The following is a 27,810-nucleotide window of genomic DNA, read 5'->3' on the forward strand; positions in this document are numbered from 1 at the left end:
AAGTAGTAAGAGAGGTCCAACTCTGCATTCTCTAAACTTGAGCAGTGGGTTCTAGGAAAAGGTACTATGGACATGTGTCCTGCAGAACCTCCAGTATAGAGGGAGTTGGCCATGCTGGACAAGGAACATTTGATAATAAGGCAGGAGTGTGTGTGTGTGTGTGGGGGGGGGACAAGTTTACTTAACCTTAAGATGGAAGGAAGACCAAAATGCTATTGTAAAGCAAAATGGTAAAAACTCAGCCCACCCAAACTCCAGCCTTCCCTGCTGTGCACACAGAGCAGAGATCTGTACGGAATGCAAGGGAGCAGGTGTCCTGAGCAGCATCCCACACTCCCCAAGACAGACCATCTTATTTCAAAGGCTGTTGGAACTTCACTTGGGCAATGGGCTTGATCTCATGGATCTGGGTCCTGAATCTACAAGTCTGAGACGTGGAAAGGAGTCTAAGACACACACACACACACACACACACCCAGAGCTTTCTGTTCTGGCATATATTACATAAGCTCCTAAAGACATTTATCAAGTGCTGTTTTTTTTTTTTTTTTTGGTCTAAACACGATCCCACTCTTCACAGTTGCTGTTCCAGAGACAGTGCGAGTGACTCAGAAGTGGTATTTGGACAGAACAGATTTCTGACACTTGCATCCCAAATGCTGTCAAAACACTCGCCTCCCAAAAGGTATAAACAAGACGAAAAGGGACAGATGAAGCAGGCTGGTCTGAATAACTGTCCACTGGAAAGGACTTCATGTTATGATTTGCCAGTACAGGAAAAAGAGAGAAAAAAAAGCTTTAAACAAAAACCAGATGCCCCAAGAACATTTAAGCTAAAACAGTTCAGCAAGGGACATTAATATTTGTTATTTTTGTTTAAAAATAATGACGTATTTGTTTTAAGTTCAGTCTATTGAGCACTGATCCTTCTTTTTAAAAAATTTTTACTTTTTAATCTTTTAGTTTCCCATTGACTTGAAGGACAAATGGGATGTCTCAGTGGGTGGACGCTCTCAAGCCTGACCTCAATTTGATTCCTGGAACCCACATAAAAGTAGGAGAGAGCAGCCCACACAAAGTCATCCACTGAGCTACACACACACACACACACACACACACATACACACACATGCATACACACGCACACACACTTTTAAAAATTAAGTCTTCAATTGAGTACCAGATACTGTGCTGTGTAGCCATAATTCTAGTGCTGAAGAAGGTGAAGTGGGAGGACGATGTTTGAGGTCAGCCTGGGCTACACAATGGAATCTAAAAACAAAGAGAGCCAAACACTTGAAGCTTTCCATATTTCATAATTAGATGGGACTTCCAGAAACTATTTAATCCAAAATTGTTGCTTGGCAGTTAGATAAATTTAGGCCTAAGGATGCTGTAACACACCCACTAACAACAATAAACAAACAAATAAATAAACAAGAGTATCCAAATAAAGAAAACCAAGAGAGGAACACTGTTTTCCAGTTCCTGTCAGCCGAGGAGTCTCTAGGTACAACAAGGCGGCTTTTGCCTGATGGAGAGACAGTGTATCCACAATGTGAAGCTATGAGGGGGTGGCGCTGCTGAGAGGTCATGAAGAGGAGCCCTCATGGAAGGGGTTCATGCTTTTTAAAAAGAGACTCCAGGCAGTCGCCTTCCAAAGGGCACAGTGAGAACTGAGCTGTCTCAATCAGGAAGCAGGCCCTCACCAGACACCCAACTTGCAGTGGCTTGAATGGCTTCTAGAATGACAGAAATAAAGTCCTACTGTTCAGAAGGCACTGAGCTTGTAGTTTGCTGAAGCTGGCTAGACTAAGACAAAGGTGCAGTAGGACTCAGCGGCAACCAACTCACCCGCACTGGGCCAAAACAGGCCCAAACCGAAATCAGTGTGGCTTCACTCAAACCTCATCCAAGGTGTGTGTGTAAGGGAGAAAAGTTAGAGCATGTCTCACTTAACATCCATGCTTATGCCACTACAAAAGAGTTGTGTTTTTAAAGCTCAGAAACAGCTGTTCTTTTCCCATTGTGGCAAATAGGAGAAACACAATACAGAGCTGGTTTTAAATTTGTTCTTAGATTTATTTTTTTTATTTCATGTGTCTAGGTGTTTACTCACACGCACATCTGTGTACCACATGCATGTAGGGCCCATGCAGGTCTGAAGAGGATTAAATACCCTGGGGCTGGAGCTACAGATGGTTGTGTACTGCCTGTGAGTGCTGAACCCCAGGTCCTCTGAAAGAGCAGCACATGCTTGTCCCTTCTGAGCCCTCTCTCCAGCCCCAGAGAACTGCTCGGAACCGTAGCAACCAGTCACATTCACAGGTCATCAGAAGTAAACCTGGGTCAGGGACTGATGTGCAGAGAGCACAGGAGACTTGCTGGCATATGCTACAAGAGCAGATTGTTTGGTTTATATGGGTATATGCATATCTTAGCCTTCACTGAGTAAATATTAAGATTTGTGCATTTTATTAAATATAGTATTTACCTCAAAGAGGTAGAAAAAAAGAGCTAGTTGCACACACACACATATATATGTTAATATATAATATATATGTGTATATATATATGTGTGTGTGTGTGTGTATGTGTGTATATATATATATATATATGCAACTAGCCCATATATATGTGTGTGCTAATATATATGTATATATATATGTGCAACTAGCTCATATATATATACATATATATGTGTGTGTGTATGTATATGTATAAGTATATTAAGCTCCAGTTAAGTATATGCAGGCTAACGTATTTACAGGGACACTTGCTGATATATGAACCGTACGCTGAGATGAGTCAAACAAATGGAACGAATTGATGGATGAGCAGAGGGCAAGGCCACTGCAAAGCTCTGACAAAGCATGTTTCGTAAGACATCAATTGCAGACTCTTAAAGTCGTAAATAAGCCATCGTTTGTAAAAGGCTGGAGACTTATGGGCTCTGAGAAGAAACTAATATACGAATTAGGATTTGTGAAACAAACTTCCACTTTAAAATGTTCACAATGAAATGTTAGGGGTCAGGGAGGAAGGAATGGGGAGCAAGGCATCTGAGTGTCCCTCACAACAATGGAAAGCAGCCAGGTGCTTTGTAGACTTGAGGGATGTGACCTCTTAGGATGATAAAAGAAAAGAAGTCAGGAGGAAGTTTAATCCTATGAACCTCAGAATTTGTTGGTGCCCAGTGTCGGGGGGCCAGCTCTCTGTCGTCACTGGTGTCCAGCCTAGTGACAAACCTTTGAAGATGCTTCACAATGTAGTACTCCTTTCCCAACATCTTCCTTGATTCCTACAACCTTGTAACTAAAACAAAGTCCTACTGGGTACAATTCAAAGCAGGGTTTCTACCCTTAGGGTTTGGTAAGATTACACCACACAGATAACTGTATACCATATGGAGTGAGCCAAATGCCTCCAAAGAGATTTTGTATGTATGTTCACTAGGAATTGAGAAGAGGACGAGAACTCTCAATGAAGGTGAACATTTCCTTAGAGCCTGTTCCTATCTCAACAGGCTCAATGGGACATGACTAGTCCTGACACTGAAGAGACTGGGGGCAGCCTGGAATATCCAGCAAGTCTTTATCTTAGAAACTAGCAAGAATAAACACACACACACACACACACACACACACATACACACACACACACCACACCACACACCACACTCACCACACACACCACACACAAAATACGAAATAAAAACCCAAACTCTTTCTCTTTCTATATGAAAAAGGGTTGCCTGGTGGTCTGGTGGTTGTGTTGGCTTTGAAATACCACCAGAGAAATGATGGTTAGCTGCATCTTGAATTTTCTCCAGAGCCCCCCAAAGGAACACAGCTCAGTTAGCATCCTGACTTTTGTCAAGTGAGACTCCATTCAAAGTTTTTAAGTCCCTAACTGCGATACAATAAACTCATGGATCTGTGCTGACTTAAGCTGACTTGTGATGATTTATAATTGCACACATTCAAAACTAATCTTTGGGTAAAAGCCCACAGTTTTAGGGCAAGAAGCCATAGGGATATGGTTAGCAAGGTGAGAGAAAGGTGAGCTACCATAGAAGGGTACAGGAGAGAGAGGAGAGCTGTCAGACATTTATCTGCTTCAAATGCTTCAGAAGTAGAGAAGAAACGCAGCCAGGGCCACATGTTCTGAAAAGGAGGAAGGTATCAGCTATTCTCATGAAACTGTGAGCAGTCTAATGCTCAGGCTGGAGAGCCCTGGCACTGTGGGTAAGAAGTTGAGAGAAAAGAGCAGTTTGCAAACACTCTTCTCGTCCATTCAGAGTAGCTGAGTGGTTCCGTGAACATATTACAGAACTTTGTTGGTGCTTCTTAGTGGAAGACCAGGGGCTGGAGAGGCGGCTCTGGGGTTAAGAGCACTGGTTGCTCTTCTAGAGGACTTGGGTTTAACTCCCAGTACTCATGGTGTTGATAATAACTGTCGGGGCTGGTGAGATGGCTCAGTGGGTAAGAGCACCGGACTGCTCTTCCGAAGGTCCAGAGTTCAAATCCCAGCAACCACATGGTGGCTCACAACCATCCGTAACAAGATCTGGCGCCCTCTTCTGGAGTGTCTGAAGACAGCTACAGTGTACTTACATATAATAGATAATAACTGTCTATAACCCCAGTGCCAGGCACACTCAGACATGTAGGCAAAACACCCTTACAAACCTAAAAGAGACATACATACAGATAGACAGACAGACAGAGAAACAGAGAGAGACACACAAAAAGACACACACAGAGAGAGAGAAAGAGAGAGAGAGAGAGAGAGAGAGAGAGAGAGAGAGAGAGAGAGAGAGAGAGAGAGAGAGAGAGAGAGAGAGAGAGATTGGCATTAGGGATGGAAACAGCCAGAAGGGAGGGTATGATGGGAAATAACAGAAAAATCCAGGTACTAGAAGAGTTGATAAGGCACACCTGGAATGTGTTCATTCCATTTTGGAAATGAAGACATGAATATCAGGTTACACAGAAATGCTAACTTAGGAGGATCCTTTGGTGGGTATGGATACAGACAGTAGAGTGGCCCCGATGGCAGCTGGCGGCTAAGGCCTGAGGGCTAGAGGGAGAGCTGAGACGCTGGGCAATTGTGGGAGAACCTTGTCCAAAAGATTTCCTAGGGGGTTGCTGGGCTCCCTGAGAACTCTGGTACAAAAAGGGTAGCTGAAACTCCTAGGGTGTGTTAAGTGTAGGTGATGGACAGGCAGCAGCTAACAGAAGAAAAGTGTTCGAGTTAGACAATGAGTAAGCATATAGATGCAGATTTCATGAAATATATTCAGGACTGTGTTAAACCTAAACGCAGTGGGCATGCTAAACGTAGGAAGGGAAGGCTAAAGAGCTGCTTGCTACCCACCCCTAATCCTTATACACACTGTATACACTGTATAGCATGTGCATCGGGGCACTCAGTGCTCATTACATTCAAGGATGGCCCACTGGTCACTCCTACTCTGCCCAGTTTGTACTCTGGATGAGAGGTGAATAAACGCAAGAAGTCAGAGGAAATCGCCTGTGTCTCTCTGATAAAGCAAGTGCCACTCACTGGCAGATGCTGTCTGTCTAATTGTGAATCATTTTCAAAACCTCTGCTCCTGGTGCACAGCCTGATTGTCTCCCAGGTGGTCTGCGGGGGAGAGGCTGGGCCTATGAAGACTGCATAATCCCAGACATAGGCAGCCTGACCCTGCCACGGCCCTGTACCATCTCCGATGTCACCACACCCCACACCTCTTTGCTGTCTTTGCTTTGTGATGTAACTAGATTGCTACAGGAGCATCTTAACTGGGGCTGTGACTTCTGGGATGAAGACCTTTGTCGAGCACTTGCACACTATGACTCTGTCAAAGTCGCTCTCCCTGTTTCAGAGGAGGGCAGGGGACCCAGAAGACACTGGCAGTGTGATAATTCTACACCTTTTTCTCCAGCAATGTTTAGAAGACCAGAAACTGGAAGTTGGAGAAAAATAAATATAAGATGCATTCTATTTCTTAAAAACAAGATGCTTATAAATAATGCAAAATAACTTGCTCCAAAGTTTGACTATTCTGTCTCTGGCTTAATGCTTACTATTTTAGGCTACACTGAAAATACCTGCCTCCGAAAATTAGTGGTGTGAATCAGTGGGACTGATTTTTATTTTGTACAGTAGTAGAATCTCCTTTTAAAACTAAAGCCTAAATGCAAAATGATTAAAAAATAATAAAGAAGTTTTTATGAGGAGAAAATTAACTTGAGCCCAGGCTGTACTTCGATGAAAACATGCAATTCTTCCGTTACACACAAATATTTGAAGGCATACTATTAAAGATGTCTGTTATAGTCTTATTCCAATTAGAGCCGACATTTCTTTTTGTATTTTGCTCTGTTGTGTCTTATCAAAAGAACACCATTGCAGGGAGGTAAGCAGTGGTAAGTGGGACCAGTTCTCGGTCATGGTGCATGCTGCAGTCTCCGGAGGATTATTCGCTGAGTGTATCCAGAAGCTCAGTGGCAGGGGACAGAATCTTACTCATGGGTGACTTACTGACAATTTACAGTGATTGCTTACACTTCTTATAAACAAGGTAATAAAAGATAGAACACGGATATTTGCAACAGGGCATCAGCCTGTAACAACACTTCCTCGTTTGATGGGCTGGGCATTCTCTTGTCATTGTGCAAGCTGTGCCAAGCACAAGCGCCTGGCTTAGCCTGGCAGTGAACCAAGCCTGGCTTCTTGGGCAACTCAGACCATTCTTCCTGCCTAGAAACTCACAGGCATGAAGTTTTCAGCAAGGCTGGCACAGAGCAACCGTGTTCACAGTCAAAGGCATATTGACTAGTTCAACTACCCGAGAGCCCAGCAGGGCTAACTCAATCTGCTGATGTCAAAGGAGGAGTGGAAATACTTTACATAAATAAGAAGGGCATAGACTCACCATGATACAGGCTGAAATGCTATATTCTTCTTACCATTTCTTCATAGGCAACTCTTCTATCAAGTCCTACAGGTTCTATATGTATTCAGGATTATTTTTACATTTTCATATTTTAATTTCCAGTTTTATGTTTTGGGGACTCGAGGATGAGGTGTTTAGCACATCATTATAATAGGTGCAAATTAGTCTCTAAAAATACCTGCTGCTGCCCTGGGTTTCTATAGACACAGTTTGAAACTAGGTAGTGTTATAGCAGCACTCTCCCTGCAGAATAATGAGACAGTTATATTTCCACAGGAACTGCCAAGGCACCTGTTTACGGCATAGTCTTATGGTTCTCCCCAGTGTGCTTTCTGCCTAAGGCAAGATGAAATTTGCATGTTGTAGAAAATTAGCAGCTGATGCATAGGTTCATGATGCGATGTCTACATGGTTTCTCCTCGAGTTGTTTATATCTTTAATGATGGTTTTACCTTCATTTGAGAGAGAGAGAGAGAAAGAGAGAGAGAGAGAGAGAGAGAGAGAGAGAGAGCAGGGACGGGGGAAGAACTAATGAGGCTTTCCAAATTTCTAAATAAAATCAAACAGGTTTTCCAAGAGAAGCCTGGGGTAGCACCAAGTATGTTTGTGAATGCATGTGCATACAAGGGGTGTGTGGAAGAAGGGACACACTTCCCCTTTGCCCTCTAGGTCTTTGAGTAGCCCCGATAATCTTATCTATCAATATAGGTACATTTACATAAAGCACTACAGGGAATCTCTGATGATGATGGTGGTGGTGGTGGTGATGGTGATGATGGTGGTGCTGGTGGTGATGAAGGCTATTATTTACTCCTCTATACTGGGGTGGGGGTGGGGTGGGTGTTTGCCTAAAACCAGTTGGAAAAGTGACCTCTAGTGGACAATTGTGTTTATTCAATTAGTTTCAATTAGTGACAGGATAACAAAAAATGATCCTCAAAGGTAAGCTATCAATCTAAGTGCTGTTTTAATGATATCTAAAAGAAACAATAATAACACAAGCATGCACATTTGCAGTAATGTCAGTTAAGAATATATAGGTTACAGCAATGTTAATATGTCCAAAGCTACTACTCAGACCATTCTTCCATGGTTCTACAGTTGATACAACCTCGGACCTGGATTCAAAGAACTATTTGATGTTCATGGTCATTCTTACCTACATAGTACAAAGGCAGCCTGGGTTACATGAGACCCTGCCTCAAACCCAAACAAGATCTATCTCTAGGCATGACAATATATATTTCCTTGGTCAATTGCTTCATATCGAAGGCCCTCTATTTCTTAATGTGCAGAACAGGTTGATTTAGACACTCTCCCCTGTCTTCGGAGGGCTGAGGGATGACTTTCAAGTCAAGTTGAGTTTTATAACCCGAGTTTTCCAAATTAGCAATATAAAATTCATATCACTGTCTATGCTTTATGCAGAGCATGGGGTGAGTCAGAAAATCACAAGACTTCAAGCGAAGGTAAATTTCATTAAGGTAAAATTGGTTACTGTTTTGTGTGTCTGTCTGTGAATGCTGTGTGAGCATACATTCCTGGATGTTAGTAGAGGCACATGTGTCACGGCACTGTGGAGGTCAGGGGACAACCTTAGGTCTTGGTCCTGGCCTTTCACCTTGTTTGAAGCAGCGTCTCTCCTTTCTTGCTCTCTGTGATGTACACAGAATTTCTGGCCCATGAGCTTCTGAGGTGCTTCAGTGAGCACCTCTTGTCATGTTGTAGGAGCACGAAGATTACAGCTATGAGTTCCCAAGCCAGCTTTTACATGGGTTCTGGGAATCTGAACATGTATCCTTACATTTCCAATGCTTTAACCCACTGAGCCATCCCAGCCCCCAGTTACTATTTTATCGTCATGGTGGAACATAATAATATATAATTAAACTATTAATATAATCTCTAATAAACTATTATAACTCAACAATGATCCTTAAATATACTTTTTTTTTAATGCAGGAGTACTCTTGAAACACTATTATTTACCATGGATGGTGCCCAAGAGTTTCCTCAGGGACATTCTGTCAGCTTTTGTAGGACCAGTTAAGCAGCGACATGGACTGGGTTTGCAATCCTTTGCAGGCTCCTGGCCTCACTGTGAGACACTGCACTTACGTTTTAGCTTAGAACAAGCACTGGTCTGGAAAGTTCCCTGGTGTGTAAGGAAGTGGCCAGAAACCCATTGAATGATCTAATTAGCTTGCTTAACGTAAAGCGACTGAACAAAAGTTCTCTCCTGTTTTAGAGGCAAGTCTTCCCAGGGTGTTAAAGTGCTGGGGAGGAAAGGATGCTGTTAGGAACTGAGCTGAAGGGTGAACACAGAGGAGGGCTGATGTCAGCCCGGACTGTTCTGAAGCATCCAAGAGAATCAGGACATCAATCCCAACTCCTCCAAAATCCAAATTTAAATCAGTTCTCCATTGAGAATGGCAAGACAGGCTCTTTCAGATACACAACCTGGGCCCCCAAGATGCTCACGTGTAGAAATTGTCGAGGCTTCTTCATTATTTACTAACTATGCTAAGACAGAATGTAACATCCCAGAACAGAGCAGCCTCAGTTTTGTGTAGATAGGCCTGTCGCCTTTCACCTTATGAGATGACACTCAGGGAAGAGGCTGGATTGGTTTTGTTCCCTGTTCCCATCTGTGCGGTGCATCTGATGTGCAGGACAGAAGCTGACTTCCGCTAGCTTCCTCGTGTGTGTCTCACCTGACTGTGTTCAGTCAGGGTTTCTCATAGACTCTGTTGTTCACCAAAAAGACTGGCCAGGAAGTAAACCTGGGGTCTGTCTTGTCTTCTGCAACATTGGGTCTGCCTCACCCTGATCCCCTCTGCAGGTGGGGGCTGTGCTGGGCTTGATCTCAGGCCCTCGTGATGGTATAGCACACACTTAGCCCACAGGGTCATCTCTCCAGGCCCCATTTTAGAAGGTGACATCAACCTACAGGAGGAGACACTAGGAAACGCAGCACGATCCACTGGGCAGCCCCTCCATCTGTCTGCTCCCTCTTGCTGTCCCTGTGAGACCATGCACAGCCAGCAGCTGAAGGCGTTTGCTCTACAGTCATGGGTGGAAATGTGCTGATGAGAACGTACTGCTACTGAAGATTCTCACAATCAAACGCCTTTTGCAGAGCACAGGAGAGATTTCTCCCAGACAGCTGTCACTACAAGAACAGCAATCAGACCTTTGGCCTGACTTTTTGATGGCATAAATTTATAAAATACAATTTAGGAAGAAATTTAAGCCGGTGAATCGCCTTATTCTCCTGACTTGATAACGTTTTACTTCTTGATTTAGTTCCCCGGCTTATAAAACATTAAGGGCTGGCAGCCTTACCCTTTCCAATTAAATACACTTCCCAACCTATAACAGATGATGTCACAACGCGACTTAGTTTGAACTCTCATTTCCTGCACCTATTAAGATCTTAAAACTTGTCACTCTCACCGACTTCACCTCCAGACTTCCTTTTGCCATCTCAAAATCTCGCTCACTCCTGCAACTTAGATCTCAAACCTCTCCCACTGCACTAAAGGCTTGGTTACCAGCTTCTTGGAACTGATAGATCCTTTAGCGAGTAATGGAAGGAAATTAGGTCCTTGGGAGAGAGCCCTCGAAAGGGATATTGGGATCCTGGTCCCTTCCTGTCTCTTTCCTTCTTGCATCCTGAGCACCACGAGGTGAGTGGGTCTCCTTTGCCTTGGGTTCTTATCCTAATGTGCTTTGCTGCCACAGGGCCGAGTAACCATACTCAGAGAACTTTGAAAATGTAAGCAAAAGCAAAGCTTTCCCCTTTGTAAATTCACTCCCTCAGGCACTGTATCAGAGCAATGACAAGTGAAGTTATTGAGCTGTAGGCTACTAAGTGGTCCAGGAAAAGCCATTCTTGCTTCTGCTCAGGGTCTTCACACAAGCTGCTGCTTACCCTGGACTCTACGCCCCTACCACACAAGCTGACTTTTGTACTTAAAGTGGGAAGACCTTTCCCTAGCTCCTATTTTAAATCAGGTTCTATTAGGTTTCTTCCCCATATCTCAGGACAACATTTAACTATGCTAATGAACACAAATCCCAGGAAGTCTCTTACTTAAGGGAAGGGAAGTGCCCATAGCAGTGCCATAGCTATTATTACTGCAGTATGGCCAAGCTGTCCACGTGGCTACTTGTTTGTCTGAAGTCAGCTGAAGCTCACCTGGGAGCCAAGAGGCTGACTGCCAGCTTGGAACTAAGCCTGGGAGGTATTTTGGCCACAATTCCCTCTTCACTTTGAGCTGTGGTGATGGCAGGCTCTAGGGCCCCCCTAACTTTGCAGATCTACCTACTACAGGGCCAAGACTGAGTGTACCGGCTGGACCGAAGGGCAGATGATTGCTTGCAGGAGCTCAAGTGAGTTTAACAATTACTAATCTGCAGTAGTCGACTGCTCCTGATTCAATATCTAATTAATAAGTGGAAAGAGATGAGCTAAGGGGTCCTCCTCCTCTCCTCCCTGGTTTGCCACCCTATGGGATATATTTTTGGTTTGAAGGGGTAGTCTGGTAAAATAAGCAACTGACTTACTGTTGCAAACTTGCACAGCCTCCAAAATCATACTGATAAATAAAGAACGTCAACTCTCATCTTAGAAGAATAATAAAGTACCCTAAGTGACTTTCTAATCAACACAAAGAGGCCAGTCTGAAGACAACCTGGGCTTATGAAAGACGGATACTTTTATATTTGCCTGCTGACCTTGGAAATTTAGGGCATGTTTTAAAGGGATATAAAAATAATAAAGAAAGAGAACAGACTAAGTGTTGAAACCAAGGTAAAACCTACAGTTTAAACTGTGGCTTTCCCTAAAACTTTCTAATGTGTTATAGAGATAGTGAGCATAGCTCATGTCTCTCTGATCTGTATTCTCTTTCTTTTCATGGTGTGCATGCATGTGTGTGCATGTGTGCATGTGTGCGTGTGTGTGTGTGTGTGTACACTAATATGATAGACAGGAATTTATATCAAGTACCTTCCTTAATCACTCTCCACCGTAGTTTTGGGGACAGTGGCTGTCACTGAACTTGGAGCTTGCTTATTAAGCTACACTGGCTGGCCAGCAAGCCCAAGGATCAAGCATCTTTATCTCTGTGGCATGGATTATAAGAGAATCTGGCATGCATGGTTTTAAACCTGAGTTTTAGGGGGCCAGGTTCAGGTCCTCAAGCACTTGGCTTTCCGAGTCATCTCCCCGGACCCCTCCTCCACATTATCTCTGTAGAAAATGGTTCTTATCCTCACCACAGTCCTAACAGAAAGGGATCACACAGAACTATTGAGGGTGTCGTCCTCATCGTCCAGGTGGTATGACAGATTAGTCATGGATCTGTGTTTGGTTCAGAGAACGCAGACCTGGCCGGGGCTAACTAAAAGCTCTGTAGACTCTTTGTTAACATCTGTCCACAGAATCTCAGCTCGATGGCTACACCTGGGGAGGGACTCGGGCTTTTCCCAGGTAGTGAGTAGGTTAGAATTCCATCTGACTGTATACACGAGGTCAGTCTGGTATGTGCTCCTGCACAGCTCAGCTCCTGTTATCTTCTTGAGATAACACACTACAGGAAATCGATGTTTCTTGTGCAAACAAGAGAGCTCCCAAATCCAGGCAAGAAATGCTCTGCAGAAGGGATTTAATGCTCTGCTGTGACTGGCAGCTCACTCAGGCTTTGCTTTTAGTTCAGAATAACTTAAAGATTTTTCAACTTACTGTTACATGCGAGGAATGATATCAAATCTTTCGGAAGGAGACTCGAGTTCTTCATTTTGAAAAAAAAAAAGTGTGATTAAATATTGGAGTCCATCATAAGATTTAGTATCCACTCAGTTATTTTCTCATTTACAAAATGATGTGGCAACGGTGCTTTTCATTGTTTTTTAAAACACCCTTTGTCTTTGTTATTTTCCTGTTGCTGTGGAGAGACACCACGACCAAGGCAACTAATAAAAGAAAGCATTTAGTTAGTGGGCTCATAGTCCCAGAGAGTTAGTCTACGATCTCCATGGACGGAAGCATGGCAGCAGGCATGGGACCTAAGATGTAAGCAGTACCTAAGTACTTACATCTGAACCACAAGCACAAGGCAGTGAGAGAGAGCTAGCTGAGAAAGGCCACCCACAGTAACACACCTCCATCAAGGCCACACCTCCCAATCCTTCCTAAACAGCTCTACCAACTGGGGACCAAGTATGCAAATACAGGAGCCTGTGGGGCCATTCTCAATCAAGCCGTCCTACCTTTCACCACTAAACACATGAATAAAATGATAAACTGAATTATCTAGCTGCTCCCACGGTCGTGTCTTAGCATAGGTGTGCTTTTAAATTTTATTCATTCATTCTTTCATGTGTGTGTGTGTGTGTGTCCATCTGCTTGTCTGTATAGGCATGCTTGTGTATAGGTACCCTCAGAGGCCGGAAGAAGATGTTGGATCCCCTGGAACTGGTGTTACAGGTGGTTGTGAACTGGCTTATTATGTGGGCTGTGGGTGCTGGGAACCGAACCCAGGTCTTCTGGAAGAGCAGCAAGTGCTCTGAACTGCTGAGCCTAGCCCCAGTTTTGTCTCTTAGGGCCCCAAGAAAAATGCAACTGTGGACCTATAACTAAAAGCTCAGTATGAACTTTCAGAATGAGGTCGCTGTGTAGCTCAGTAGTAAAACATTAGCCAAGAATGTGCAAGGCCCTGGGTTTGCAACCCATGGGTGAGGGGAGGAGGTGATTTTAGGATGACCACAATTATTCAGCAAAGGACAGGGCTCCTGGAAGCCAGCAGAGGTCACCTACCCACCATAGGCAAAGAGAAGGGAACCCAATCCAGTCATTTAGAGTGAGTGATGGTGTGATTTCCTCATTGGTGTGATCAAATATCCAACAACAGCAACTTAAGGAAGAAAGAAAGAGTTTATTTTGTCTCATGGTCGGAGGGCACATCATGGTGGGAGGGTCTGGTGGCAGGAACAGGAGCTGGCTGGTCTGATTGGGTGTCTGAAGTCAGAAAACAGAATGATGAATGGTGGCTCAGCTCCATTTCCTCGTTTGATTCAGTGTGGAGTCCTAGCCCACGGAATGGTACTCCCTACATTTGGGATGGGTCTTCCTGATTCCATCAACCTAGTCTAGAAACTGCCTCACTGATATGCCCAGAGATCTCACATCACTTCCACATGACTCTAGACCCTGGCGAATGAGTAATAATTTGATTAACCACCACAGTTGCTCAGTCTTGAAAAGAAAACGAATCTTGAGTTTGGGCATGCAAAGAAAGAACTGCCCTCAGAGGAAACGAAACTGGAGAGAAAGCTGAGCGAGAGCACCGAGCTAGCCTCCACCAAAAGCTGGCCTTGCGTCACCACCGCTTTTTCTTGCTCAAGATTGGCACATCTCCCCACTCTAGATTCTACGACGCATTACAGAAACCCCTCACTTCAGCTTGCCTGCCCCTCTCACTCCATACTTAGCAGGCTCAATCCCACCAGGTACTTTGTGTCAGCTCTCAGGCTGACATAGACGGCTAGAGAAAAGTATACAGTCAGGTCCACTACTCTTTCTTTAAATTCATAGCCGCTACCTTCAAATTGGCCCTTGGGTATATTCCTCTTGTCCACTCACATGCTCCCCTAGACAACCACAAAATTCTGACAGAGCCGTTCAGACTTGCTGTCTGCAGACTCTCCCTTTGAACACTTTCCAGTCAAGCTTTTTTTTTTCCACAAGCAACTGCCATTTACTCTCCTAAACCCCACCTCACCATGCAGGGCTCCCTCCCTCATGCAGTGCTCCCTCAATCAGTGCTCCCTGATGTAGTGCTCCCTGTGTTGGATCCTCCAGTAGGACTCATCCCAGTCAGCTGCCTCTGGTCCTTTCCTAAGGTAAAGGTTTTGTCTCTCTTGGATCCTCCTCATTTTTCTCACTCTTAACGCACAAGAGCTTTCTGTCCAATATGGCAGCATGTGTGTTACGTGTGCCTCTTCAAGTTAAATCAAATCAAACATGTGTTCTTCAGTTACACACATCATGTCTTAAGGGTTCCAGACCTGCATGATTCTAGTGGCTGGACACTTGGACGGTGCAAAGACTATTTCTGTTGCCACTAAATGCTTTACAGGACATAGCTACACTAGACTATCTGAGACTTACTCACAGGAGTAGCTAGCTCTCTCTTTGTGTCTCTGTCCCTCCCCCTTCCCTCTCTCCCTATCCTTCCTCCCCTCTGGGACTCCTTTCATCTCTTCCCCAGTGACTTCTATACTCTCCTGTCTCCTGGACATTCCCTGAACTCCAGACTCCTTTATCGGTCTGGTCTGCCCACACCACTCCAATTGCAGATCTCATGGCTACCTTAAGTTTATGAAGCCTAAACCCAGCTCTGGGCCTCTCCTAACCTCGGACACCCTCAGACTCCTGTTTCACAGCCTTTCCCATTTGATGGTAAGTTTTGTGCTCTGGCCTGATCTGAGAGTCATACCAGACTCTTCTCTATCCCTCTTCCCACAGTCTAGGAGCAAAACTTCTTTGACTGACCCTTCAGAAACCTTTGGAATTATCTAATTCTATCATCTCTCCCTGGATTATTACACATGTCTTCTTCTCTGATTGCCTGATTCTGCCCTTTCAGCCTCCCCCACCTTGGCCTAGTCTCAGCAAAATAGCCTGTGTGTGTGTGTGTATACGTGTATATATATATGCATACACACACACACACATACACACACACACACACACACACACACACATATATATATATATATATATCTGATTCTGACAATTGATCCTATCTCTTCTTGTCAAAGTGTTCTAACAGTGTTCACCTCTCTCAGAGCAGACACCAAGCCTCAGCTAGGAACCAGTGTCACCTTCCTCCCAGCACCAAGGAGACCTGCTCTCCCTTCTACTACGTCTCTACTCCAAAGCCTTCTGCAGCTGAGCACTCTGACTCCACTGAGTCTGCCGGAGAATCTCAAAGGGTTGCTTCTGTACTCCACAACAAATGTCGCCTTAGGAGAGAGGTCTCCCGTGACAACACTGCACACAGTAGCGACCTCTCCTGGATATCCCTTCCTATACAGTAGCGGTCTCTCCGGGACACCCCTTCCTATCCCATGCTCCCAGTTCTTATCTTGGCATTTACTTCATGTCAAGTGTGACATTGATGCTTGGCTGTGTCTGGCTCATCTCCCAGTGTACACAGTCCTCAAGATGTCAGGAGACAATCTTGTCCTCCATTGTTCCAAGCTTTAGACATTGCACAACACCAGGAAGTCACTTCCATGCATGGTCTCTGACTGAGCGCGTCAGGCAGGGAGGTGCACACATGCCTTGTCTATTCTTGCTCCAGTTCAGCTCCTTCGTTTCTCCAGCCCCCTCTCCTTGTGTTGTGTTCATTTAATTTCAGACTGAATTGAAGTTACAGGTTTGAAGTTTTTTCTATAATCTGCCGACCTGACTATGTATATAATTTCCCCTGAAGACTGACTTGTCTATAATTATTATTTTTAGATGTTTTAGTCATTTCTTCTCTTAGGAAGCTATAATTCCAAGTGCTGGGTGCTGGTCTGAATCCTCATCAGTGGGAAGTTCCTAGTAGGTATTTTGATTAAGGTGGGTTTGGTGGGTGGGAAAAACACTTAGACTCTCTAGCTGGTTCTGTAACTTTACAGTTAACTTTTGGGGTGTCCTCCGGGGCCACAGAAGTCTTTTACACAATGTCCTTCTGGAGTCTGGTGGCAGAGCTGGGAAAGGCCAACAGCAGACTGTCCAGGCTGTCATGTGTGTGACGAGTGCTTCACTCAAACCTCTCTGGTGGCCTCCTGGAAGACCTGACCGAGCCTGACCAAGATGTCAGGGAGGGATGACTGATTGCTGGAGCAAGACAGGCACTTTCATCTAAGACTGGTACCAATTAAAGGAGCAGGAGGAAAACCTCACATGGTCAGATCTGAGGAAGTCCCACAGGCACTGGTTCTGCCACTTGCTGCCTCCCTTAGACCACCGGCAAGCAGGAGAATGGAAATAAGGTACAAGAGGTACTAGTGGACCTTTTGCGGCTTCAAGATGAGCCATAATTATCTACGTTATTCTAGTACTTCTAAGTTCCTTTGAAGAATGAGGTACTTTCAAAATGCACCCATAAACTCCTTTATACTTTTCCTTGAAGAAGTAGGATCTTGACTTAAAGATTGCGTGTTCTATAGGCTGATGACTGGTACAGAGCAAACTTGCACCATGACTTAGGAACAGCCTATGGAGGCCATTCTTAAGGAACTGAGGCTTCAGGCCATCAGCCTCCAGCAATGTGTCCTTCCTTTCCTGAGCAAAGCCTTCTGGTGACTGCAGCCTCATTTTGTCACCCTGAACTAGATAGAACCAGAGCTCCAGAGAGCTCTAGGTGAGATTCCTGCCTGTCAGAACCTGTGAGATAAAGTTTGTTAGGTTAAGATGAAGTAAATGACTTTAAAGCAACAGGTAACTAGGTCATAGGATAAGGACCACACAGTTATCCTTTTCATTTCAGATAACCTCATATGTGTGTGTGTATATATGTGTGTGTGTGTGTATACATATATATATATACACACGTGTGTGTATATATACATATATATATATATATATATATATATATATATATATGACTTTGCTAATGTAAAGAACAAAATCATCAGCTGTCTGAAAGGAAGAGGAAGCAATTCGGTTGTGCCTTCATGTGGGTCACAGCAGCCTTGGGCACAACCTGCTCAGAGTGAGGCCCAAAAGGTTCACAAGACCAGGAACACCAAGGCATTGCCACAGTTCTGACACTGTATCAGCCACACTCTGCTCCAGGCTGCCCATGGTCCTATAAAGACTCTGCTGCTGCCTGGTGGCCTACCAGTCCTGTGGAATCCCTGGGTGCTCAGCCAGCCCTTCCTGGTGAAGATATGAACCCAGGGGTATTGGATCTTCAGCCCCGGTCCCATGAATCCATGACACCAGTTTCTGGTTAGGACATCTGATCAAGACCCAAGTGGTGGGGTCAGAAGGTGTTCTGGAGGAGGAGTAGTCCACAGAGGTGCACTTCAGGGATGGGTGGGGCTAACTGAGCAGGAAAGAGACAGGATGGAGGGGGGAAAATCAGGCAGAGGATGCCACAAAAGCACCAAAACCTCGAGTAGTGTAAGTTACCAGGTTCAGGGGAATGGTTACGTTAAAGCAGAAGGAAATGGTGGAAAATTAGATCACAGGTAAGTTGGGCCCAAAATATGGGGCATCTCTGGTATCCATTTAAGAATTTGGGAGCCGGGTGTGGTGGCGCACGCCTTTAATTCCAGCACTTGGGAGGCAGAGGCAGGCGGATTTCTGAGTTCGAGGCCAGCCTGGTCTACAAAGTAAGTTCCAGGACAGCCAAGACTATACAGAGAAACCCTGTCTTGAAAAAACAAAAAACAAAAAAACAAAAATCCAAAAGAATTTGGGCTTGATTAATGGGGTTAGGGATGGGGTGGACAGGTGGGTAGATTAAAGGGTGAAGAACCAAAGAGATAGGCAGGAGTTGTGGTGGGAATGAGAAATTTGTAGATGACGGTGGTACCTGTAATGGGGAAGGGGGTGATTTAAGATCATTTATAAGGTGACTTGTTCATGAGAAATAACGACCATAGGGGCATGGTGAGGAAGTCATCCCCAATGCTGGAAGATGAAAGAAACTTCCTTCTGCAATGGCTGCCTGAGGCCACTGCTACTGTCACAGCCGGAGAGCGCTGCCATAGAGAGTTCTGAGCACAGGCAGGGTACCGACAGTTTGCATAAGTGTTCATTCTCTAGATGTCTCCAGAGGCTAAAAGTGCGTAGCTGTCGACCTAGCTACAGTCTGAAATAAGGGTGGCACATCCTGTTAGTAGGCAGCCCCGCTATATCTTTATAAGCGGAAGTCAAAGCTGGGTGTGGCAGAGCACATCTGCAGTTCTAGCTCTCCGTGGACAGGAGGAATATTATGAATTAGAGACAGTCTATATAGTTAGACTCAGGCTGAAAAATTTTTAAATCAATTATAAAATAATAAACCTGACTGATTTACCAACATGATATGACTTGAATTAAAGTAAAAATATCTATTAGGCTCTGATGTCCCCCAGAGTCATTTGTCCAAGGAAGCCTCCTGTCCGTTTACACCAATGTAGACCCGAAATAAAGATCAGTACAGACTAAAAACAAACAAAAACAGTCAATTTTTCCTTATTTATTCTTTTTAAGGGGAAATAAAAGCTCTAAGACGTTGTAGCCAGGAAAATTGTCAAGAGAGACCTAAAATCAACTCTTCCCTTTCCAGATTCAGGGCCTTTCCTTGGAATCACAGGTGGGGGTGGGCAGAAAGAATATTAAAGGTGGAGCACCACAGCCCCTTTACAGGAGTGATGTCAGGGTCTGTGTTAGCTACTTTTCATAACACGGTGACCAAATACTTAAGAAGAAACATCTTACGAAAGATAGGGCTCGTTCTGGCTTACGATTTGGATTTAAACATTTTATTTCATTATGGGATGGGGAATGAGGGTTGGGGATGTAAAAGCAGAGACCTCAAAGCCAGTGGGAGAGAGTATGAAGTGATTTGCTAATATCAGAAGACAACTCAGGCAGAACCAGGGTGGGATATGGCCCATGAGGCCACCTCCACCTCCCATCAATCCCTTCTTCCAGCCAGGCTCCCCTTCTAGACGATTCCACAACTGTATTGGTTAGTTGATACTGTCACCTTGACACAGCGGCAATTCTCAACCTTGTGCATGCTATGGGCCTTCAATGCAGTTCCTCATGTTGTGGTGACCCCCGCCCCCATCCAAAAAATTATTTTCATTGCTACTTCATAACTGTGATTTTGCTACTGTTATGAATCCTAATGTAAATAGTTTTGGAGAGAGAGGTTTGCCAAAGGGGTCGTGACCCACAGGCTGAGAGCTGCTGACCTAGAGTCCCTTGGGAAAAGGGAAGGTCCACTGAAGATCTACCCAGATCAGACTAGACTGTGGTCGTGTCTGTGACTGTTGACATAGGAAGGGCCAGACCATTACTTGCATCGCCATCTCCTGGATCTGGATTGTATAAAATAGGTGGCGGAGCCTGACCCAGAAGACCAGCAGTGATTAGAACTCTGGTTCTGCTTCAGTTCCTGTCCCTTTTGCCCTCAATGATGGACTTGTAACCCACCTGGAGGCAGAAAATGAAATAAACCCTTTCTCCCCGGAGTTGGTTTTGGTCAGACTGTCTTATTCACAGCAACAGAGAAGCAAAGCAGGATTCCACCTTCCAAAACAACACCAGCAACTGAGAAGTCTTAAAACCCAAGAGCTGTGAGGAACATCTACATTCAAGCCATAACAGGCTTATCTCCAGTGTTTTCACCTGGCCTTATATACTCTATGTAGGCCAGCTAAGGCTTTCGGAGGTGCTCTCCGCTGAGGCTGACAGCTTACTCTGTCCTTCAAAGCCCCCCACTCTTGGTCCCTTATTCTCTGGCCTCTATAAAACATTAATCCCCATATCTGTGAAAGGAATTCTGGAATCTAGCCCTTTGTACTTAAAGATCTTCAGGTGTGGGAAGCAGAACCTTCAGGCAGAACTCTGCTCAAGAGCGAGCTCCAGGTCAACAGCCGAGAAGAATGAAGCAGTAAGCCAAGGTAGACCCTGCCTCCAGTGCACCTGTAAACAAGGATCTCACTGAAGCAGTTGGGGGCCTGGAGGTGGGCTGGCCCTTCTAAGGTGTTCCAACCCTGGGGAAAGGCAGGGCCTTTGTTTCCCAGCATTAATCAATCACTAGATAGGGCCTTATCTGGAGAAAGAGGCATTATTTAAGACAAAACAGCTCTGTTTAACCCCAAAGGGTCTCAGCTGAGAACTGTCCGCTACCAACATTCCTGGCAGCTGACAGACAACACTTGTAAAAGGGGTGAGCAGAGAATCATGGCTTCATTACTCAGTCCATAGAACTTAGGGGCTGGGTTTGGGGGCTCTCTTATACTGGCCCTAGCTTCTGTGTACACTATGGGACTTAGATTTATCTCTCTATTGAGACATCAACACTTCCAGAGGTTTTACCCTCACATCCCAGCAGCATTTATGGAAATGATTTATAATCAGCATGTGTGCTGGGCAGTTTAACATCAACACGACACAAGCTATAATGATTAGGGATGACGCACCCTCACCTGAGAAGATCCCTCCATAAGATCAGGCTGAACTCAGGTCTACAGGGCATGTTCTTTATCAGTGACTGAGAGGGGAGGGACCAGCCCATTCCTGGTGGCGCCACCCCTGAGAAGAGTAAACCAGTAAGAACCCCTCCATGGTCTCTGCATGAGCTCCTGCCTCTAGGCTCCTGTTTGGTTTAAGTTTCAGCCTTGGTTTCCCTCAGAGATTGCATACCTCCCCCACCTTGAATTCTTCTTGGTCCTGGGGTTTCATCAAAGCAATAGTAACCCCAACGAAGATAACACATATCCAGAGGCAAGAGCAAGGGGTTTGGAAACTAAACTGCCATTTATGGATATTGCATATGTCACACTTAGTTTCATGAATCTCCTTTCACCATTTATGGCAGGGAATAATTAAAACACATGTTATTTTATTTAAGCTCCAAGCTTGCTATGAGAACCTGGAGATGTTTTGTTTTGTTTTGCTTTTTTTTTTTTTTTTTTTTTTTTTTTTTTTTTTTTTTGGTCAACTCAACACACACTAGCTAGGGTCATCTGGGAAGAGGGAATTTCAACTGAGAAAATGCCTTCATCAGACAGGTCTGTGGGGCAGTTTCTTCTTTTCTTGATTAATGAATGATTGATGTGGGAGGTCCTGTCCCACTGTGGTGCTACTCCTGGGCAAGCTAAGGAAGCCTTGGAGAGAGAGCAAGCCACTCTGCAGTGGTTCTCCACGGCCTCTGCTCTGTTCCTGCCTCCAGGTCCCTTGTCCTGACTTCCCTTCATAACAAACCGACTGCTCACTGCAGGATGACGGAAATGCTTTCCTCCTAGGTTGCTTTTGCTGTGGTGTTTATCACAGCAACGAAACTCAAAACGCTGTTGAAAAGGAAAAAGCTAAAACTAGCGTTTCACAATGTTAGATAATAAATGCATACCCATTCAAGCGGGGAAATACTGGGCTGATATGCGACAAACAGATATTTCTAAATACTTACAGATATTTATATTATTAGTGTATATTATACGATTTATTATTTTATTAGCAGTATATATTATATACTATTATTTTATTAGTATATATTGTATAACTTATATAAATATATAAAATATTATATAGAGAGGATATATATTATACTAGAATATGTTGTACTGTATAATATAGTTATAGAAATTGGTAACTATTTATGAAGAAGTAAGGTAGAAAATTCAATATTACTAAGAGATAAATTCTTATCAAATAGATCTGTGAACCCAACAAAGGTCTTAAAAATTCCAAGTGTTTTGGGCAGAAATTGATGAACTGATTCTAAAATACAAATGAAAGCATGAAAGATCAAAAAAAAAAAAAAACCTGAAAGGCAGAGAGAAAGAAACCTACACTTCTCATTTTAAAATTTAGCATTAGGCCGCCTTACTTAAGATAGCGTGGTTCAGCATGGGGAAGGCATATAAATCAATGCAGTAGAACTGAGAGTCCGCAAGCAAAGCTTTGCAATCAGAGTGCACTGGTTTTCGGCAAATGTACCAAGATAATAGGACAGAACTGACAGTTGTTCTGACAGAGTTGTGGGCCAACTGGATAGCTGAAGGCAAGAACCAAACCAAACCAAACCAAGAAAAACGGGACTTAAAGGATAAACTTTCAGGAGAGGAACTGGAGACCATGTGACAAATTTGTTAAATTTACTTTAAGAAATTGCCAAAGTATTCTAAAATGAACTAAAAATGAATCAGAACATAAGGTGGGCTTTTAAAAATGAAGAAGAAAACACACACAGGAGATTTACAAGCTTGGGTTAGACAAAGAATTGTTAACCAACATCAAAAAGCATGATCGACTCGAGAGAATTTTGAGGCGGAAATAAGATTTCAGCAAAATTAAAAATAGGCTTCAAATATATCAGTAGGAAATTGACAGGACAGTGACACTCTGGGAGGACATGCACACAGAAGTATTCCCTAAGGGTGAAAGAAATGTCTTAAGTTTGGGTTCTAGGGTATCTGGGTAGCCCTATACATTTACTGAAATCACTGACTTGTGCCCCTAAAGCAGGCCAGTGGTGTGGCATGTAATTAGATCTCAGAAAACTGTTAAAAATTAGAGAGCTTATTTTGCTCACATAGTGAGGGCCGGCATCCAAGGTGATAGGATGAGTCTCGCAAGGGACAGGTTCTCTATCTGAGCCTCGGCTACCTTTTGTCTGTGCTCCCACCTTCACACCGACTCCTTTCCTAGCTACAAAAGAGAAGAAACTAGACATGAAGAAGACATCGGCCACTGCTTCTTGGACTTCTGAATGAGATCAGCTAAAGTATCTGTTTTACCAGATACCTGAGGCATTCTCTATCTGAGGACAATCGTTTAAGAGGATTTTTGGAGCAGGAAGGGAGAACAGGAGCTTGCTTGACCCACACGCCACACATAATTCTGGAATTATAGTACCTTGAAAAATATTATACCCCCTTAGTAGAATTAAAACAAACAAACAAACAAAGATACTGGCCAGCTAAGCCAGCCATGTCAATAGGTATCTATCTCAGAGAAACAACAACCACTGGCCAAATTATGTCACATGACCATAAAGGATTTTATTTGTTTATTTGAGACAGGATCTCACTATGTAGCCTGAGCTGGCCTGGAACACACTATGTAGACCAAGCTGGCCTCAAACTCAGATGTGCCTGTCTCTGTCTCCTAAGTCCTGGAATTTTATTTAAGGTGTATGCCATCACACCTTGTGATTTTACTCTGTGTGTGTGTGTGTGTGTGTGTGTGTGTGTGTACTCAAAGAAGCCAGAAGAGGGCATCAGACCCCCTGAACCTGGAGTTAGATTCAGTTGTGAGTCACCCAATGTGGGTGCTATAAATCAAACTTGAGTCCTCTGCAAAAGCAGGGTTCTGCCCAGAGATAATCAACCCTTGGATCTTGATCTCTTTGGGGGTAATAATCAGATATCCTGCATATCAGATATTTATATTACAGTTCATTACAGTAGCAGAATTACAGTTATGAAGGAACTATATTAAAGGGTCACAGCACTGGGAAGGTAGAGAACCACTGCTCTAGCCCCAGAATGACTGTAGGAAATACAGGCTATATTGTTGCTCCCAGTCACCTAAGGTTCCATTAGCAAGAAAGAATGGATGAGCAGCTCACAGTCTCAGGGTAGAAAAACAATTCTTTTTTTTTTCATATATATTTTTTATTAGTTATTTTCTTCATTTACGTTTCAAATGCTGTCCCAAAAGTTCCCCATACCTTCCCCACCCCCCCCCCCCCAACTCCCCTACCCACCCACTCCCACTTCATGGCCCTGGTGTTCCCCTGTACTGAGGCATATAAAGTTTGCAAGTCCAAGGGGCCTCTCTTCCCAGTGATGGCTGACTAGGCCATCGTCTGCTACATATGCAGCTAGAGACACGAGCTCTGGGGGTACTTGATGTCAGTCTAAACACAAACCCAGCCAGCACTGTTCACACTGGATAGTGGTGTCTGGTCATGAAGTGACGACCCAGGGCATGCTTATTGTTCACGGCTGCTAATTAAAACGAAAACTAAACAAATCCTCTGCGGAAACAGAAGGGTTCTAAAGAAGCTGTCTGTTCATTGAACAAATGTTCACTGTTCTTCATATTTTTAGCTCCAAGACAAAAAACCTGAAGGCTGGGACAGTTGGTACAGTGGAAAAACAGGATGCTCAAGTTAGAAATGGCTGCGTTTTGAAACTTGGTAGAATCCTGAAGTAGCTATGCCTTGGGCAAAGGTCAGTGTAGCTTGGCCTCAGTTTCTTCATCTTTACAAAGGGAGGCTGACAGTTGCCTCCTGGGTGAGGGGAGGCCTTCACAGACACCGTGTCAAGCCTGGCCCTGGGGCTTGGCCCGCATTCCTTGGGACCCCCACACAGAGAGGCACAGCTGCCACGCACAGCCAGGAAGGGTGAGGACTCGCTGCTTTTCTTGCCAAAATCAAACAGCTTTCCTGCCACTGTTCCCCACATTTCCCAGGCTGATTACGCTTCTCCAGGGAACTCCTAATTAGAGATCATCCACTCAACACAGATACAAACACACACTAATTTGGAGGAGGGGGAGGAAAAAAAAAAACCCAATCTACAAAAAACAAAACAAAACAAAACAAAACAAAAAGCCTCCCCCCCAGGCAAACAAGCAAACAAATAAAACCCCAAAAAACCGACAGCAACAAACCAGGAAAACAACAATAAAGACAGAAGCATACAAAGAACAATATTCTAAAAATCCTTTTTAAAAAACCCCTCACATTGTTGTAATCTTCCTGGTGATTGGTTCTTCCACAGAACCATAGACAACACTTAGAAAAGCATGCTGACCTCTCCACGTACTGGGGCAGAGAACAAATGCAGATCGTCAGACGAAAACTCAGATCATCCATAAAAGGCAGACGGAGGGGACAGGGAGAAATGGCATCGGGGCAGGGGGAGGTGAATACAAATATGAGCCTATAATGAGATATAGTCAGGGCTGGTAAGACAGCTCAGCAGGTAAAGGGGCTTGCTGCCAAGAGTGGCGACCTGAGTTCGATCCCCAAGATACACTAGTAGAAAGCTGAACGCCAAAGCCTGACCCTCTACCTGTGCAGTGTGCTCTCTCTCTCTCTCTTCCCCCTCTCTCCCTCTCTCCCTCTCTCCCTCCCTCCCTCCCTCCCTACACACACACACACACACACACACACACGCGCGCGCGCGCGCGCGCACACACACACACAGTCCACAACTTTTAAATGCTCTGCAAGTGTCTTGGCTTTTTACAGCTCCCACTTAGCATTGACTGAATACAGTCCCAGCCCCCATGTCTGCAAGAAATCTATGTGTCACAGAGGTGAACTCCAAGGTTGTCCATGGAAAGACAGAACAAATACCTAATGTCTACCATCTACATCAAAGGCTTCATAGTGGCAAACTCATTTGGTGTGTCTAATCTAGTGACGGGCACAAGCTATGCTGATGTCTGCTCGGCTGTTCCAGTCACTGCACACAGCCATGGCTTAGCTTCCTCCCAGGGCCTCACTTAGCCACTGAGGCTGCAGCTCATCTGTGGGCGCTCTCCTCCACTGTGGGAAGAGGCAGCAAGGGCTGGATGAGGTTATCCCAGCAGTGGTTGCATGGGCCGCTGGGCAGTGAGCAGTGTGACACTTGGTTAGCAGCAACAGCGGCTCTGCTTGCTAAAAACAACCAGCTGGCAAACACCTGCCTGTTTTCCAGAACATTCCTCAGTTCCCAGATTGAGAGATTCTATCTGTCCTTCAGTGCCCTCCAAAGATCATAGCTGTTCATTTCTAACCCTTGCTTTGTGCAGAATTCCTCCTAGCTGGAGAGCTGCCTCATTTCACACATGCCTTAGAAATTGGCTACAAGCAAAACAAATCAAAGACAGATTCTCTATTTTTTTTTACTTGGGTGTCATCTTCTTGTCTCTGTCTTCCCCCTGCCCCCTAAAACCCAAATCCAGGAAAGCAGGGGAAGTCTTGTGTCTCTAAGCACACAGGCCAGAGGAAGGCTGGGGGTAACACATCTTCACCAGTGGCTCAGGTCTGGCTCCCAATGGCAGTGCAAGCTGATACAGTGTAATAAAAACCCAGCACAGTGAGCACTGTTTGCCACACTGTAGCCAGCCCACAGCATGAAATAGAACTCAGGTGTATCTTCTGGGATACTGGAATACTTTGTATACCATACAGTTTACAAACACAATTGACTGCTCACTTTATCACAGTGACTTTTTTATGTGTCTGCCTGCCTATCTATCAATCTACCTTTATTTATTTAGTTACTTATTTTATTTTATTTTAAACTGTTTCCCCACAGTCAGGCTGGTGGGGAACTTGCTAATGCAGCCCAGCCAGGCTTCCTACTTGAGCTCCTCCTGCATCTGCCTCTTCAATGCTGGAATAATAGTGGTGGTCTTCATCTACCCAGGCACTATTCACTAAGAGTGTAGGTCTTCATCACATACCTACGCTCTACCTCCAAAAAGATATCCTGCATCCTGGGAAGAGACCCACTTGGACATGATTAACAGAGATGACCAGATTTGGACCAGGTTTGCATAAAGTTATTAGAATAATGGTCAGGAAAGCCCCAGCATGTTTGCTTAGCCTTTTGTTTTTGAGATGGGGAAATCTCACTTTATACCCAAGGCTGGCCCTAAAACTCACCAGTAGTTCAGGCTGGCCTCAAACTCACAGAAACCCTGCCTTAACCTGTTATGTGTTAGATTCACAGGTAGGAAGCCACTACATGGGAGTCTGTGTGCTGTGTTATTTTTTTTAATTAATTCATTTATTATATGTAAGTACGTTGTAGCTGTATTCAGACACTCAAGAAGAGGGCGTCAGATCTCCTTACGGATGGTTGTGAGCCACCACGTGGTTGCTGGGATTTGAACTCAGGACCTTTGGAAGAGCAGTCGGTGGTTTTACGTCCTGAACCATCTCATCATCCCCCGGGTGCTGTGTCTTAAAGGGGCTCAGAAGGCTTCTCATTAAACTCATGGTTTATTTGGCTCACAACCACCCTCTTCCGTGAATAGCATAGCTCTGGGGCTGCTTCTGTGAGGGAGGAGGTGGGAAGTGAGTCTTTAGATTTTACAGCCAATGCTTTATTGA

General features: G+C 44.4%; 1 protein-coding gene and 1 non-coding gene across 5 annotated transcripts in view; one reads left to right on the top strand and one right to left on the bottom strand.

Moving 5' to 3' along the window:
* Positions 1-27,810, bottom strand: part of Schip1 (schwannomin interacting protein 1) — a 609,573-nt gene that overhangs the window by 55,909 nt on the left and 525,854 nt on the right. The gene's annotated exons all lie outside the window — the stretch shown is intronic.
* On the top strand, positions 23,444-23,631 carry LOC115030817 (U2 spliceosomal RNA). The gene has a single exon (XR_003836382.1). It is a non-coding gene; the product is annotated as a U2 spliceosomal RNA (small nuclear RNA).

This window comes from Mus caroli, unplaced genomic scaffold (assembly GCF_978045245.1).
Source record: "Mus caroli unplaced genomic scaffold, Mus_caroli_1 scaffold_3, whole genome shotgun sequence".
NCBI lineage: Eukaryota > Metazoa > Chordata > Mammalia > Rodentia > Muridae > Mus > Mus caroli.